The 14358-nt window shown below is 36.5% G+C and overlaps 1 pseudogene; it reads right to left on the reverse strand.

Moving 5' to 3' along the window:
- Window positions 1–13946, reverse strand: LOC131830198 (large ribosomal subunit protein uL4-like; annotated as a pseudogene).
- Window positions 13947–14358: the final 412 nt, after the last annotated feature.

The raw sequence follows: 14358 nt of genomic DNA on the forward strand, positions 1-14358 counted from the left end.
TTATGCAGCAGGCTTCTTTTCTTCTTTGGTGGTTTCTTTTTTCTTTTCTTCTGTAGGCTTCTTCTCAGCTGCTGGTTTCTTGGTAGCTGCAGCCTTTTTTCCCACCAAATGTTTCTTCTGCTTCTGGACATGAACAGCCTTCTTTCCTTTCTTTGCTCCCACGGCTTCTTACCTGGATCCCCCTTCTCATCTGATTCAGCTTTTTATCTGTCTGAAACTTAGGATTCTTGGCCAGGTGAATAATGGTGTTCTAGTGCATGGTCTTTGCACGTGGGTTTAGCGTCAACATGATTGTCAGGTTTTTCAGTGGATTCTTCTTTAGGACTCTACGATGACTCTTCTTGAATGGTGCTCAGAGGGCTTTTTGGATCTCTGGGCTTTTCAAAGTTCTGCTAACGTCTGCAATAAGCATCTTGTGCATGGGAAGGTTGTAGTTACTCTTGAGGGAGGCAGCCTTATGCCCAGTGCCATACAGATGTCTAACTTGAGGAAAGCTCTTTTAGCCCAAATTCAGAAAATTTCTGCATGCCCACCAGGAGCAAGCTCCAAAATGTCTGGCTTGCTTTTATTAAGTGGATTAATTCCAGGGATGTTTCTGAAGGCCTTGTTGATACCATTGCCTTCATTATAGACAATGCACAGTCCCCTTTGCTGAGTATGAAGACGTTCTCATTTTGCCCTTGCCAGCTCTCATTTGCAGAGAGGCATAGAACTTTTTGATATTATTCCAGGCTTTAAGTTCTCCTCTTCTCTCCCCTTCCCTTCTTCCTTTCTCTCTCTTTCCTTCTTTCTTCCTCCCTTCCTCCTTCCCTCTCGCCCTTCCTTCCCTCCCTCCCTCCTTCCCTTCCACCCTCCCTCCATTCTTCCCTTTCTCCCTCCCTCCCTTCCTTCCTTGTAGTTTAACAAAAGCTTATTTCTCATTCCTATAAAGTCCATCACAGGACTGTGGGATTCTAAAGAACAGCTGCTCTCCTGTAGGGGGCTCAGCATTCCAAACTGAGTTTCTGATCCCTTTTTCTATATGGGCTTCCATGACCAAGGCAGGAAAAACATCGAAGTCTTGCACCAACAAACAAAGGCTTCAGCCCAGCAGGTTTTTAATTTCTTAAGAAGCAAAACAGCCTCCTTGGTCTTCTTCTTCTTTGTCTTTTTTTTTTTTTTTTGAGACTTATTTATTTTAGAGAGAGAAAAAGAATGAGCACGAGCACACATGTGTGGAGAGCAGAGGGGACAGAGGAATAGGGAGAGAGAGAGAATCTTAAGCAGACTCCCTGCTGAGTGTGGAGCCCAACATGGGGCCCCATCCCACAATCCTGAGATCATGACTTGAGCTGAAATCAAGAGTCGGATGCTCAACTGAGACACCCAGACATCCCTTCCTTAGTCTTCTTGTAGCCTTCAACTTTATCTTCAACCATCAAAGGAAGTTCAGGAACTTCCTCAGTATGATGACCTTTAGATACAACCTATGCTGGTAAGGCTGAGGCAGCCAGGCCAGAGCAGATGATCTATTGCCTGTGTTGTGTTCACTCTGCGGCGCTAATGGCTCCAGGTATTGGTTGGTGCAAATGTGCAGCCGCCACAACACATATTTCCCAAAACACCCTGGCCAGAACACTGAATCCTATTGCCTTGAACTCTAGGAATTCAAGCCATGGTTCTGCCAGTAAAGACTCAGCCCTGGTTTGATGACTGGCTAATTCACTGACATCATAGGGCTATATGTTGTTTGGCACAAGGTGGGGAACAAAGTTCACAATATCAGGTCATACGGGAGCCTCTAACCCAGCAGGCAAAGTAACATATTTGCCAGATGACTCCCCATTTTTGAGTATATTGATATCAATAGATGAGCATATGGGGCAGAGAGGAGAGGACCATGCTGCTTTCAGTCCTGTGGCTCCTTTAGGGAAAAAAAGAAAACAAAAATGTTTTAGGATATCTATTACATTTATGAAGAAGTAGTTTATTTCTTAGTTCTGAGTGGATTGAAGAAATAGCAAACAAAGAGACTGACAGATTAGAATATATAAAAATAAACACAATGAAAATGGTAAAGGACAGTAGCTGATGAGAAAAACTTGCCTGAGTTTAGGATATAGTGGGTTAATAGTTATAACACACAAAGTAATTATTCAAGTTTATAAGAAAATTATTAAGATTACAGTAGATGAATACAGAAATATGTGAAAAATTTTCAAAAATAAAAGTGCAAATTAACCTCTGGATTATATTTTTATGCTTAGTAAAGCAGCAAAATATTGAAATGGCTAGGTCCCAGGGTTGTGGTTAAATTGGTGTTGGTTTTAATTTATGAAAGCAGTGTGAAGTTGGTATAAAGTAGTTTGATGATGTCTCATGAGCCATAAAAAATGATTATCTCCTTTGATCCCAGTGGTATCAGTCTTAAAAAATTTGTCTTTGAAACATGTTTTAACAGAAACAAAAATAAGCATTTGTAGATATTAAATTGGAAGTTGAATAAATGTGGAACAAGTGACTCCTTTAATAATTCATTGTCAATATCATAGACTGTTACACAAGCATGAATTATGAAGACATACATTATGCTCATTTACACAAGGAAACGCTACCTAAAAATGTGTTTGTGCTATAAATGACAGTGATGGAACATTTTAAAAATCCTTAAATTTTTTCAACATTTTTTAATGAAAATTTCCCAACACACAGCAAAGATAAGAGAATTTTCTAATGAATATCCATATAATATCACTTAAATTCTCCCACTAACATATTGTTATGCTTTGCCATAATATTTTAAAATTTATTTTCCGTGAAAAATTTAAAACTTCCTTCAGTTATCAAGAATGATAGTTTCTTGAGATGCTTATTTTTGATTAACAGAGGCATAGCATAACTTCTAAATTTCCATGAAAAGGTTTAGAATAGTTTTCTGTAAGTTTGTGTATGGCCACCAGGTGTAGCTCTGGACTCACAACATCCTGGAATAAGCATCTGCAAGAAAGGGTTTTATGGAAAGTAACTTCCAAATGCAAACAGACTTATCAGGTAAGGGTACAGTAAATCTCTTTTTCATTAAGATCTAAAATAATTTAGAATATATTTATTTTATTGTTCAGAAAGTCTTTGCCACAATTTCTTTTGCCTGGAACCTGACTTTCTGACTCCTCGGCATCTAGATCAAAAAGTTTTGGGTTATGCTGCAAGTATGTTTATATTATCACCTTTTAAAAATGATTATTTAAGAAGGTTAAAATTAGTTATGGAAATGGAAATGTTCTTTTTTTTTTGTGCAATGAAAACTTATCACAACTCTAATTTTTCTTTCATGTGATTTATGTTTTTATCTCTTCAAATATAAACTCCATGAAGTTTGGTACTATACCTAGCACAGTGACAGGGATTCACTGAATATTTTTTAAATAAATATACGTAAAGAATGATCAAAACATTTTTCTGAAGGCTGTTTTATAGGAATTAGTATATCTATTTTTTAAGAAGCGTGATTATTCCATTTTTAATTTCTTTTCATAAAGGATAAAAAGATTAGCTTTAAATATTCTTCATAGTTTAAAAGTGGCTCCTAGATAAAAATATTTTCCTGTTTTTAATGGAAAAAAGAATATTGTTATTTTTAAAAGATAGTAGAGCCTGTGTTGAAATCCATTTTAACTAAAAATACCCTGCTTTTTCTTCCACTTAAAGGAATCCTCAATTTCTCTCTATGTTAGAATCATCAACTATCAATTTGTTTCTACATACTAGAGAATAAAATCATTGAGGCAAGAATCTAATAGTATAGTCAAATAAATTAAACTATCTACTGGAATAACCAGGGGGAGGGATATTTCAATTTAAAGTCTTTTTTATTTTTAAGGAGAGAATATTTTATAAGCTGTCTACAAAATACAGTTCTTTTTTTTTTTTCATAAAGGGAAGCTATTCAGAATAAAAGGTGTTGGGAGAATTTTAGTGTAAGTAGAGATGTCTTTCTCAAAGAATTTAATGTCATAATTTAGAATTTTTGACAGTAAGGTGGAAAGATTCATGGAGAATAAACATTACACTTGTTTTTGGAAGGACTTTTGTTTTACAGAAAGAAGGGATATTTCAAAGAAATAGGATCATAAAATTACTTAGTTCAATAATTAAATTATTGACAAACTTTATGCTTGTCACTATTCTGCTTTTACTTGTTTTCTTTCAGTTGTACTTGACAAGGAAGAGTCATTTTATATACATATAGCCTAAAGGGCTGGAACTTTGAAAATTTTTACTGTTCTTCATTTCCTTGAAAGGTAAGTAATGTCTATATTGCATACCTGTCTTGCATACCTTCTTTCCCTTCTTTGTCTTCTCTCTACGTTTTCCTCTCTTTTCTCCTCACACTTTTTTTAAAATTTTTTTTTTAAACCATTACTAGTTTGTTTAGAGAAAGATTAGTTACTGCCCAGGGAAATTTTACAACAGATATTCGGGTAATATAAAATATTTTTTGAACAACTTTATACTAAGGTACAGACTTAGATCATTATCATCATGTTTTTGTAACTGTCTAAAAATATACAGATTAATATTTTTTAAAAGATTTTATTTATTTGAGAGAAAGAGAGTGAGAGAGAGCATGAGAGGGGAGAAGGTTAGAGGGAGAAGCAGACTCCCCATGGAACTGGGAGCCCGATGCAGGACTTGATCCTGGAACTCTGGCATCATGACCTGAGCTGAAGGCAGTCGCTTAACCAACTGAGCCACCCAGGTGCTCTGGATTAATATTTTAACATTTATTTGCTTTTACTTGAACATCATTATTCATTCTTCTCTAACATCAGCTCCACTTATGATAATCAGCTGATAACTACAAATTACAATTGCTATGACAAAATGTATATGAAAAATGTCAGTATAATTTTGATCATCACTATTGTACTTGCCTGAATCATGGGTTGCATCATCTTCTGCAATCTGATTTATGATTCAGTAGCTTTTATTTCTACTATATCTTTTCAGTCCCCACATAAGCTTCAGTCATAGCAGATAATTATGTGATTACAATTTGCCATAGTTGGAAAACCTGGATAATTTCTTTTGGACATTTTGTCATAGCGATTGTAAACTTATAGTTATTAGGGGTTGTTAAAAGCTCTTCTTGAGTCTTCTGGGCCTTGATTTGCCTTCAGCTCAAATAGTCCATATGCCAAAGCAGCACATTCTGGGATGGCCTGCCTGAACCCCATCAATATAATTAAGTAAACCTTCAGGCTCTGATATAACAATTGATTTTAAAATAGCCTTTAGTTGTTGGTTTGATCTGCTGCTTTCAAATTTTACCTCCTTTTGCATTGAAAATTTGTACAGTGTGGAAATGTTATTTTGTTTCATAATGAAAGCCTGTGTGCGATCAATTACCACAGTGTGTGCGATCAATTACCACAGTGTATAAGGTGGGGTGGGTGCTAGGCATTATGTCTACATTATCTCATTTAATCCTCACAATGAAAGTATAAATAATACTCTTTTACAGAGGAGGAAGGAAAGTGAGGCATAAAATGCTAGGTTCTTGGCAAAGATCACATTTATCATTGTTGAACTTATGCATGGGGCACCAAGATAGATGCTGAAGACACTAAGAGGTACGACTCTTTATTCTAGAAAGTCTTCAGAATGGTTGTTGAGACAAGGCATTATTTGTAAAAAAAAAAGAAAAGAGATAAGAATTGTTTTTTAAGTACCATTAACTTACAGTAGTATCTCCTAGGAGAAGTGAATCAGTCTTGGGGTCAGCAAAGCTGCCTGAGACTCTATTCTAGAGACCAAAATGAAGGCATCTCCACTAATTTTGCATGAGTCTGTTTACTGCCTTTACATTATTTTTTAAAAAAACTATTTTATTTATTTATTTGACAGACAGAGATCACAAGTAGGCAGAGAGGTAGGCAGAGAGAGCGGGGGAAGCAGGCTCCATGCCGAGCAGAGAGCCCAATGCAGGGCTTGATCCAGGACCCTGAGATCATGACCTGAGCTGAAGGCAGAGTCCTTACCTGCTGAGCCACCCAGGTGCCCCTACTGCCCTTACAGTCTTGAGAGTTAAAATTGATTTCCCCTTATTTTCTTGAAATAGAAGGATAACTTCTTTGTGGGAAATAAAATGTTTTTATGTAATAAGCTGTATGCTAGTTCACTACTTTGGTAAACTAGAAGCTTGTTAGTTTCAGGTGCAGAGGTTTTCTTGAATGGCTGGCAGAAGGATTCACTATACATGTAAAGAAATAAATTTTAATTTCTGTGCAAGTTTAATTTTTAATCAAATTACTTTATTGTAGGAGATATGTTCCCTTTGATGAAAACAGTTTGTAACTGAAGTTCATTTTTCAGGCTAAAGCCATTGCCAGGGACCATCTATGTAGAACAAATAAATAAGGTAATATGGAATACAAAACTGTCAGTTCTGGTTTGAGTAAGAGATTAAAGTGAGTTTGTTAACTGTCTCACCAGACATTGGGGGAAATGTCTCTCAATTTTAGGGAAATCTGGCACAGGCTAAATAGTTTTTGCTTTCATTCTTTATTATCAGTGTTTGAGAGAAAGGAAACAGAAGGATCACATGTAGACAGACTAGAAAGAAGGGTTACCTACCCCAGTGCTCCAAAACTTTTTGTGTTCTTTATACACTTTTGAAGAGTAGAAATTAGAGTAGTCCATTTGAGGGATTTAGAAGATGACTGTCTTTTTTTTTTTTCTTAAAAAAATGTAGGAAATAGAAAATGCATTTCACAGTTATTGAATTCTTCACTGTTACTGTTTAATGCTGTTGACTCTTTTGACTATGTTCTCCTGCATACACAGAGGTATTCAGTTCTTAATGTTCTACTAAATCAGGAAGATTTTTGGGGGGACTGGCCAGATGCTCCATCATGTGTCTTACTTATTTATTGATTGATTGATTGGGCTTGTGCAAAAACTGTATTAAATTAATTAATTTAATTAACATATAATGTATTATTTATTTCAGAGGTAAAGGTCAGTGATTCATCAGTCTTACACAATTCATCTTGTGTCTTATAACTAATTTATGGCAAGTTGTATCTTCTCTGTATCTAATCTTTCATGTAGCCTATAATATAAGTCTAAGACACATGTATCAGTGTATATCTTTATATTCTTATTTGTAACAAAAATAAATTTTGTATGTATGAAGGGTTTGTGGTACAAGATAAGCCTACATAGCAAAGGGTGAGAGACCGACTGGGGCTGGGATAGAAAAGACAACTTGCCTCCAGGAATAAAAAATTGGGAACTTCGAAGATTATGGCAGTCTAGAAGTTGAGAATCAACTCCTAGGTAGAAATCTTTTGACAATTCCTAGTTGAATTGACAAAGGAAAATTTGATAATTTATGTATTGATTTTTAAAAATTAGTGAGAGGTATTAAACTATACCTTAGATTTTTTGTTGCTTCTTAAAGTTGTGTTTTTTCATAATGTTTATTTTTTATTATGAAATGTAGAATAGAAATAAGAAGAAATAGAAAGGGCACCTGGGTAGCTCAGTCAGTTAAGTGTCTAACTCTTGATTTCTGTGTGGGTCATGATCTTAGGGTCTTGGGATCAAGCCCTGCATTGGGCTCTAGGCATGGAGCCTGCTTGAGATTCTCCCTCCCCGTGCTTGAGTGCTCTCTATCTCTCAAAAATAAAAATAAGTGGAAATATAACACCACATTTCAACCACTTAAAAAATAATTTTTAAAATTTTAGTGTTTTCCATTCCATTTTTTTTTCTGCAGAGGTTAAAAAAATGTGTTATTTTAATGTTACACATAGAATCATAACTTTTTCATATTAAAACAGTTTGCATAAACCTTTAAAAGTGGCTTTGGAAAGTATTCTTTTTAAGTAAATATATCATAGGTCACTTAATTTCATGATTTTTTTTCAGTTCATTCTGGGAGGTAGGAGGAGATAGGGTTAAGTTAGGTGAACTTTAATTAGAAGGTAGAACAGAAGTCTAATTCTAAAATATTAAGTTAATGATTAAAATTACCCAAGTTAGAAGAAACTTAAAGATCAAGGTCCAGCACAGATTAATAAAAACGATAATGCTATCTTCTGGCTCCATGGCCAATTGTTCAGTAGCTCATGGCATTCTTTTCCATGAAACCAGGCTCTCTTGCCATCACAGACTAGAGATTTAAGATACTTATTTTCTAGGTGAAAGCCAAAGATCTGAAGTTACAGACTGTAACAACCAGGTCTAATTTGTCACAGAGAAAATACAAAAGATCCAGGAACAAGGAGTAAAAAGAGACAAGTAGCATCAGAAATCAGAACATAGGAATTTGAACTGCGGGTAAAAGTAATTTTCTTAATGATGGTCTTGTACTTATTTGCTACATGTATTTTTCCTAAACGTATTCAAGAAGTCTGTATTATGGTACAATGTTAAAGGGAAAATAATAAGGTTGTGTGTTAGAATAATAGTAATTTTTTTTTCTTTTTCTTGTTTCTAAATTTTCTATAGTGTGATTATATTTACTGTTATAATTAAAGTAACTTAAAAGGTATTCAAATAATTTAAAGACTATCAATTATCATAATGAATTCTAACCAAAAATTTCTTTGTAGATAATATGTGTTTCATATATATCTGAATTAGCGCTGGACTTGGGCCAAATTGCTCCATTACTATGTATGCTTTTGATGCCAGTTCGAATGTGTATTTTCCTCCCACACCATCAAACAGTTCTCTGACACCAGCAGAGTGTTGTACAATTCAACTCATTTCTGATACTGTCTTTCTAGAGATGGTGTCAGATTCCACAGGTTAATGGCTCAGTTCTACAAACTGCCCCTACTTCAGATGCCAATCACAAGGCCAGGTTGTTACCTTGCTTCTGACCAGTGGACTATATATTAGAGGTCCTCAAGTTCCTTTTCTTAGGTTTGATTGATTTGTTCAGGAACTCAGGAAACTAGTTTCCTTAATAGATCACCAGTTCACTGTAAAAGGATATAACTGAGGAAGAGCCATAGGAAAGAGATGCGTGGGATGAGGTGTGTGGGAAAGTATGTGGCCATGGAGCTTCCACTCTCTCCAAGTATACCACTTTCCTCAAATCTCCACATGTTCACCAACCCAGAAGCTCTCCATACCCAATCCCTAGGTATGATTGATAAATTATTGGCTATTGACTATCAATTCAACCTCCAGTTCCTCTTCCCTCCTGGGAGGTCAGGGTGGGTGGGATTGAAGGTTCTAACTATGGTTCACCTGGCTTTTTAAAATTCACCATGTTAACATAAACTCTGGTGTGTTTGAAAGAGTTTTGTTAGGATATCAAATCCCTGTTATGGTTCTTATTACTTCAGAGAATTCAAGGATTTTAGGAACTCTGTGACAGAAACAGGGACAAAGACCAAATGTATGTAATTCTTATTGTAAATGACAATATTTCACTATGCAAGTCACCTTTTTCTATCTGGGTTTCTACTTTCTCTTCGGTAAAATTGAGATAAAATGGTATCTACCTCTTGAGCCTATTGAAGAGATTATGATAATGTCTTTGAAAGTGCTTGGTAATGTGCTTCACAGATGTAAGCTATTGTGGAAGTTTTAGGATGATATAAAGCTAAAGCAAGTTCTTTCAAGTTTTGAAAAATGTTTAAAAATAAAAAGTGAAAGTTAAATAAATGTTATAATCAAGGAAGACAGACTTTTTCTCATCCCCCACCAGTTTTTTGTTTTGTTTTAAGGGATTTTGTTTATTTATTTGAGACAGAGAGAACGAGCGGGGGGTAGGGACAGAGGGAAAGGGAGTTATTCCTAGCCTGGGTCTCCTGAAGCATGATGGCTCCTGGGGGCATGTCATTCAAGGTGGTACTTAGGTAGGGCATAGGCAGTGTTAAAAAATTTGCAGTGAAAAATTTTTTTTTGCATTGAGCCTAAGGTCCTAGCCTGCAGGCTAGAGTGAGCATATCCTCAGGAGAACTCATGGGCAGAGCACACTGCTAACAGGTTAGATAGTGTCTGCGCAGCACTGCCTCCTGTAGGTGGTTCTGTGTTTATGCTGAAGGGCAGGAGAGGAAAATGGTGTCTGCCAGCTTCTTTGTTCTCAGACAAGTCCCCCCACACCCTCTGAAATGCTTATAAAAAGATATTCCTCCTGTTTGCCCAGGCATTATGCAAACTGTCAATTCTACATTGCCTCTCTGTGGGCTCTTGTCTCTGTAAGGATGGGGACTGAGCTATTCCTCATCCTCCTTGCTTGTCTACTGTTGAGTCAGCAGACTTTAAAGCCCCAGGCTCTGAGGAGTCCTGCTAATTATACAAACTCATGGAATTCATCCCTTCTGGTTTTCAAGAACAGACAATGTGTTTTTTTTTTTTTAAATCCCTGTGTGGGTTCCCTGGTGCTTTTCCCTCTTTGTACCTGCAGTCCTATCCTTCCTATGGTAGCTCCCAACCATTGTTTCTACCCTTCATAACTTTTTCCAGTGTGGCTTCTTCTCTACGTTTAGTTGTGGTTTGTTCTGATAGTCTTCCAGTGGCTTTCCAGTTTATTGAGTTGGATGGGAGTGATATCTAGTTCTAAAAATGGATTGGAGTGAGTTTAGGGTCTTCCTATTCCACCATCTTTCTGGCACCCCCCAGGTGTATCTACTCTGGGTCCTTTGATTAGGGCATCTAGACCATTTATATTTAAAGTAAATATTGATTGTAACGTACTTTTGTTACTGGTTTTATGATTGTTTTGTAGGTCTTCTCTGTTCCTTCTTTTGTACTTTTTCCTGGTGATTGATGGCTCTCTGTGTGTGTTATGCTTGGGTTTCTTTCTCTTTATTTCTTATGTATCTTTTGTAGGTTTTTGGTTTGTGGTTACCATGAGGTTCATATATAGCATCTTGAGTATATAGCACTCTATATTAAGTTGATGGTCACTCAAGTTTGAACACATTTTAAAATAATTTCTCTTTCACTCCCCTCTCTGCATTTTATATGTATATTGTCATATTTTATACTTTTTATTTATAATTTTCTTACTTCTAATTATGGCCTATCTTTTCTACTTAAAGAAGTCCCTTTAACATTTCTTATAAGGCTGGTTTAGTGGTGTAGAATTCCTTTAAATTGTTTGTCTGGAAACTATCTCTCTTTCAGATCTGGGTACAATATTCTTGGTTGTAGGTTATTTTCCCTTTCAGTTCTTTGAGTATGTAATATCATGCCCTTTTTACCTGCAAAGTTTCTGTTGAAAAAATCAGGTTATAGCCTGTGGGACTTCCTTTATATGTAACTATTCGCTTCTTTTTGGCTGCTTTTAAATTTCTTTTTATCTTTAATTTTTACCATTGTAACTATTATATATGTTTATTTAGATCTCCTTGTGTTCATCTTCTTTGGGTCTCTTTGTGCTTTTCTGGACCAGGATGTCTGTTTCCTTCTCCAGGTTAGGGAAATTTTCAGCTATTCTTTCTTTCCTTTCTTTTTTTTTCTCTTTCTTTCTTTCTTTCTCATTCCTTCCATCCTGCCTTCCTTCCTCTCTTTCTCTTCCTTCCTTCCTTCCTTTTCTTTCCTTCTTTCAAAGCTTTAATTTAGAATAGTTTTAGATTTACAGAGAAGTTATAAATATACTATAGAGGATTTCTAAATACCCTATTCCCAGTTTCTCCTATTATTAACATCTTATGTTACTATGGTACGTATATCACAACTAATGAACTAATATTGATACAGTATTTTTGTTTTATAAGATTTATTTATTTGTTTTAGAGACAGAGCTCAAGTGGAGGGAGGAGCAGAGGGAGAGGGAATCTTAAGCCGACTCTGCAAAAAACAGATCCCGATGGATCCCACGACTCTGAGATCATGACCAGAATGGAAAGCAGGTAAGAATCTTAACCAACTGAGCCATGCAGGTGCCCTTTTTCATAACTTTTAACTGTGCATTAAATATTAAAAATTGTGCTATATGGAGGAATAGTCTAGTCTAGTTATTCTCAATCTTTAAAAAAAAGATTTTTTTCAATATAATTGACATACAATGTTACATTAGTTTTGGGTGTATAACATATTGATTCAGTATCTCTATAAATTAAGCTATGCTCACCACAAGTGTATCAGCTATTATTTTTTTCAAATAATTTTTCTGACCCCTTTACTCTCTCTTTTTCCAGAGCCCCTATAATGTGTTATTATGCTTGATGTTGTCCTAAAGGTCTGTTAACTTTTCCTCATTTTTTTTTAAAAATCTTTTTTCTTTTTGTTGTTTAACTTGGGTGCTTTCTAGTACCTTGTCTTCTAGGTTGCTGATCTGTTCTTCTGCATCCTTTAATTTGCTGTTGATTCCCCCCAGTGTACTTTTTATTTCATTTATTGTATTCTTCAATTTTGATTGGTTCTTTTAATATTTCCTTTGTTGAAATTCTCCACTCTTCTCTAAAGTCTGGTGGGGGGCTTTATGAACAATACTTTGAACTCTTTACAGTAAGATCGCATATCCTCATTTTGTTTAGTCCCCCCCCCCCCCCCGCCCAGGTTTTGTCTTATTCTTTCATTTGGAGCATATTCCTCTGTCCCTTCCTTTGGTTTGACTTTCTGTGCTTGTTTCTATGAATTAGGTGAAACAGTTGCCTTTCCCTTCTCTTGAAGGAGTGGTCTCTTGAAGCTCCCTCTCTTAAAGGAGTGGTCTTATATAGGAATGTCCCCATATAGACTTTGTGTACCTGGTGGCTCTGGCTGGCTAGCCGGAGCTGGGGTAGGTGTGGGCTGAGGTACTCTGTGGAGGTGATATCTTGGTGGGATGGGTGGAACTCAAGTGGGTCAGCTGGGGGTGTTGTGGAATACTTTTGCACCTGGGCTGCCTTGATGAGATTGACTTTACTGTAATGGGGGTTTCCTGGTATACACATCAAGTATATATACACATATACTTGATGAGATTGACTTTACTGTAGTGGGGGTTTCCTGGTATACACCATTTTGGGTCACCCTTGGTGGACAGCTAAAGCTGGGGTGGGCATTAGTAGGTGAGGGACACCTTGGAGGGACTGCTGGACCTAATGTGGAATAGGAATCTGGGGGTCACTGAGGTGGCAGGCCAACTGGAGCGCAGTGACCATGTTCTTATCTGTACTATTAAAGTGGAAGGGGAATGTAAACCATGGTGTTGCCAGCAGCTATGACTGACCCTGAAGACAAGTCCAACATTTCCCCACCATTTGGTGAATGCTCTAGGGTAAGTAGATGGGTTTCTTTTACTTAAAGTCTAGGTACCCTATAAATGGTTTTTAATGTTGTGCCCTAGGTCAGGTGAATCTGTGTTTGGGCTCTCAGTGTGATCCTTTCCTACTGCAGTGCCTAGTATTTCTGGGACAGTTCTTGATGTTACCATGTCTGTCTCTCCTGATGTGTACTCATTGTCCTATGGAAGATGTTCACTCAGCCCTCAATTCTTCAGGAGGAATTATTGTATATGTAGGTGTAGCTTTAGTACATCCATGAAAGGGGCTAATTTCAGGGGTCTTCCTATGCCACCACTTGGTCCAGGCTCTTCATTGAAATTTTTAGTAGGTCTTTATGTATTAGAGAAATTTTCCCTTTGTTTATGATAGTTGGTAATGTTTTATAGTAAGTACAACAAAAAGGCTGTTTTGTTTTGTGCCCTCAAAGTTACTCACACATCCCAGGACTTGGGTATCTCTTACAATCTATGTTGTTCTTCTCCCCACCCTACCCAAGTATTGATTCAACATCTCTCAGATGTTGCAGCAACAGGTAAGATTATTTCCTCATTGTAGGTAAATGTATTGTGACCACAGCATTATACAAACCTGATGTTCAATTTGCATTGAATTGAGAGGGGAAGGCAGGGAGTGATCTTAATTCATCACATCCTTACCCTCTCCACCAATCTGTGCTGTAATACTACTTAGAATTGCAAAATGGATATCGGTGCAGTAGGAAATAGCCATTGGACTTTCAGACCATCAGTCTTTTCTAGACTCTAGCTTTTAGAGGGTGTAGAAGTACTTCATAATTGATTTCTGATAGTGATAACTTCGCAAACATTGAGGGTGAAAGCCAACTCATAGTGCCAAAGCCTATTTTATGAATATTCTTTCTTTAGAATTCTTGTCACCCTTGAACCATTCTTTTTAAAATGTTATCTTTTTTCTTCTATTCTTCTCTCTGTCTTGTCTTCCCTTCCCTTCTCCTCCCTTCCCCTTCCTTCCCTTTCCTTTCTCTCTCTTCTCCCTTTTTCTTCTTCTGTATCTGCCTATCTCTATCTCTAATGAAGACTAGGAGAAATGATAAAATTCAAACAGAGTATTTGTTATGGAAGAAAAATTTACACATTTTAAAGACTGTGTTAAAAGGCAACAA

This window comes from Mustela lutreola, chromosome 4, assembly GCF_030435805.1.
Source record: "Mustela lutreola isolate mMusLut2 chromosome 4, mMusLut2.pri, whole genome shotgun sequence".
Lineage (NCBI taxonomy): Eukaryota > Metazoa > Chordata > Mammalia > Carnivora > Mustelidae > Mustela > Mustela lutreola.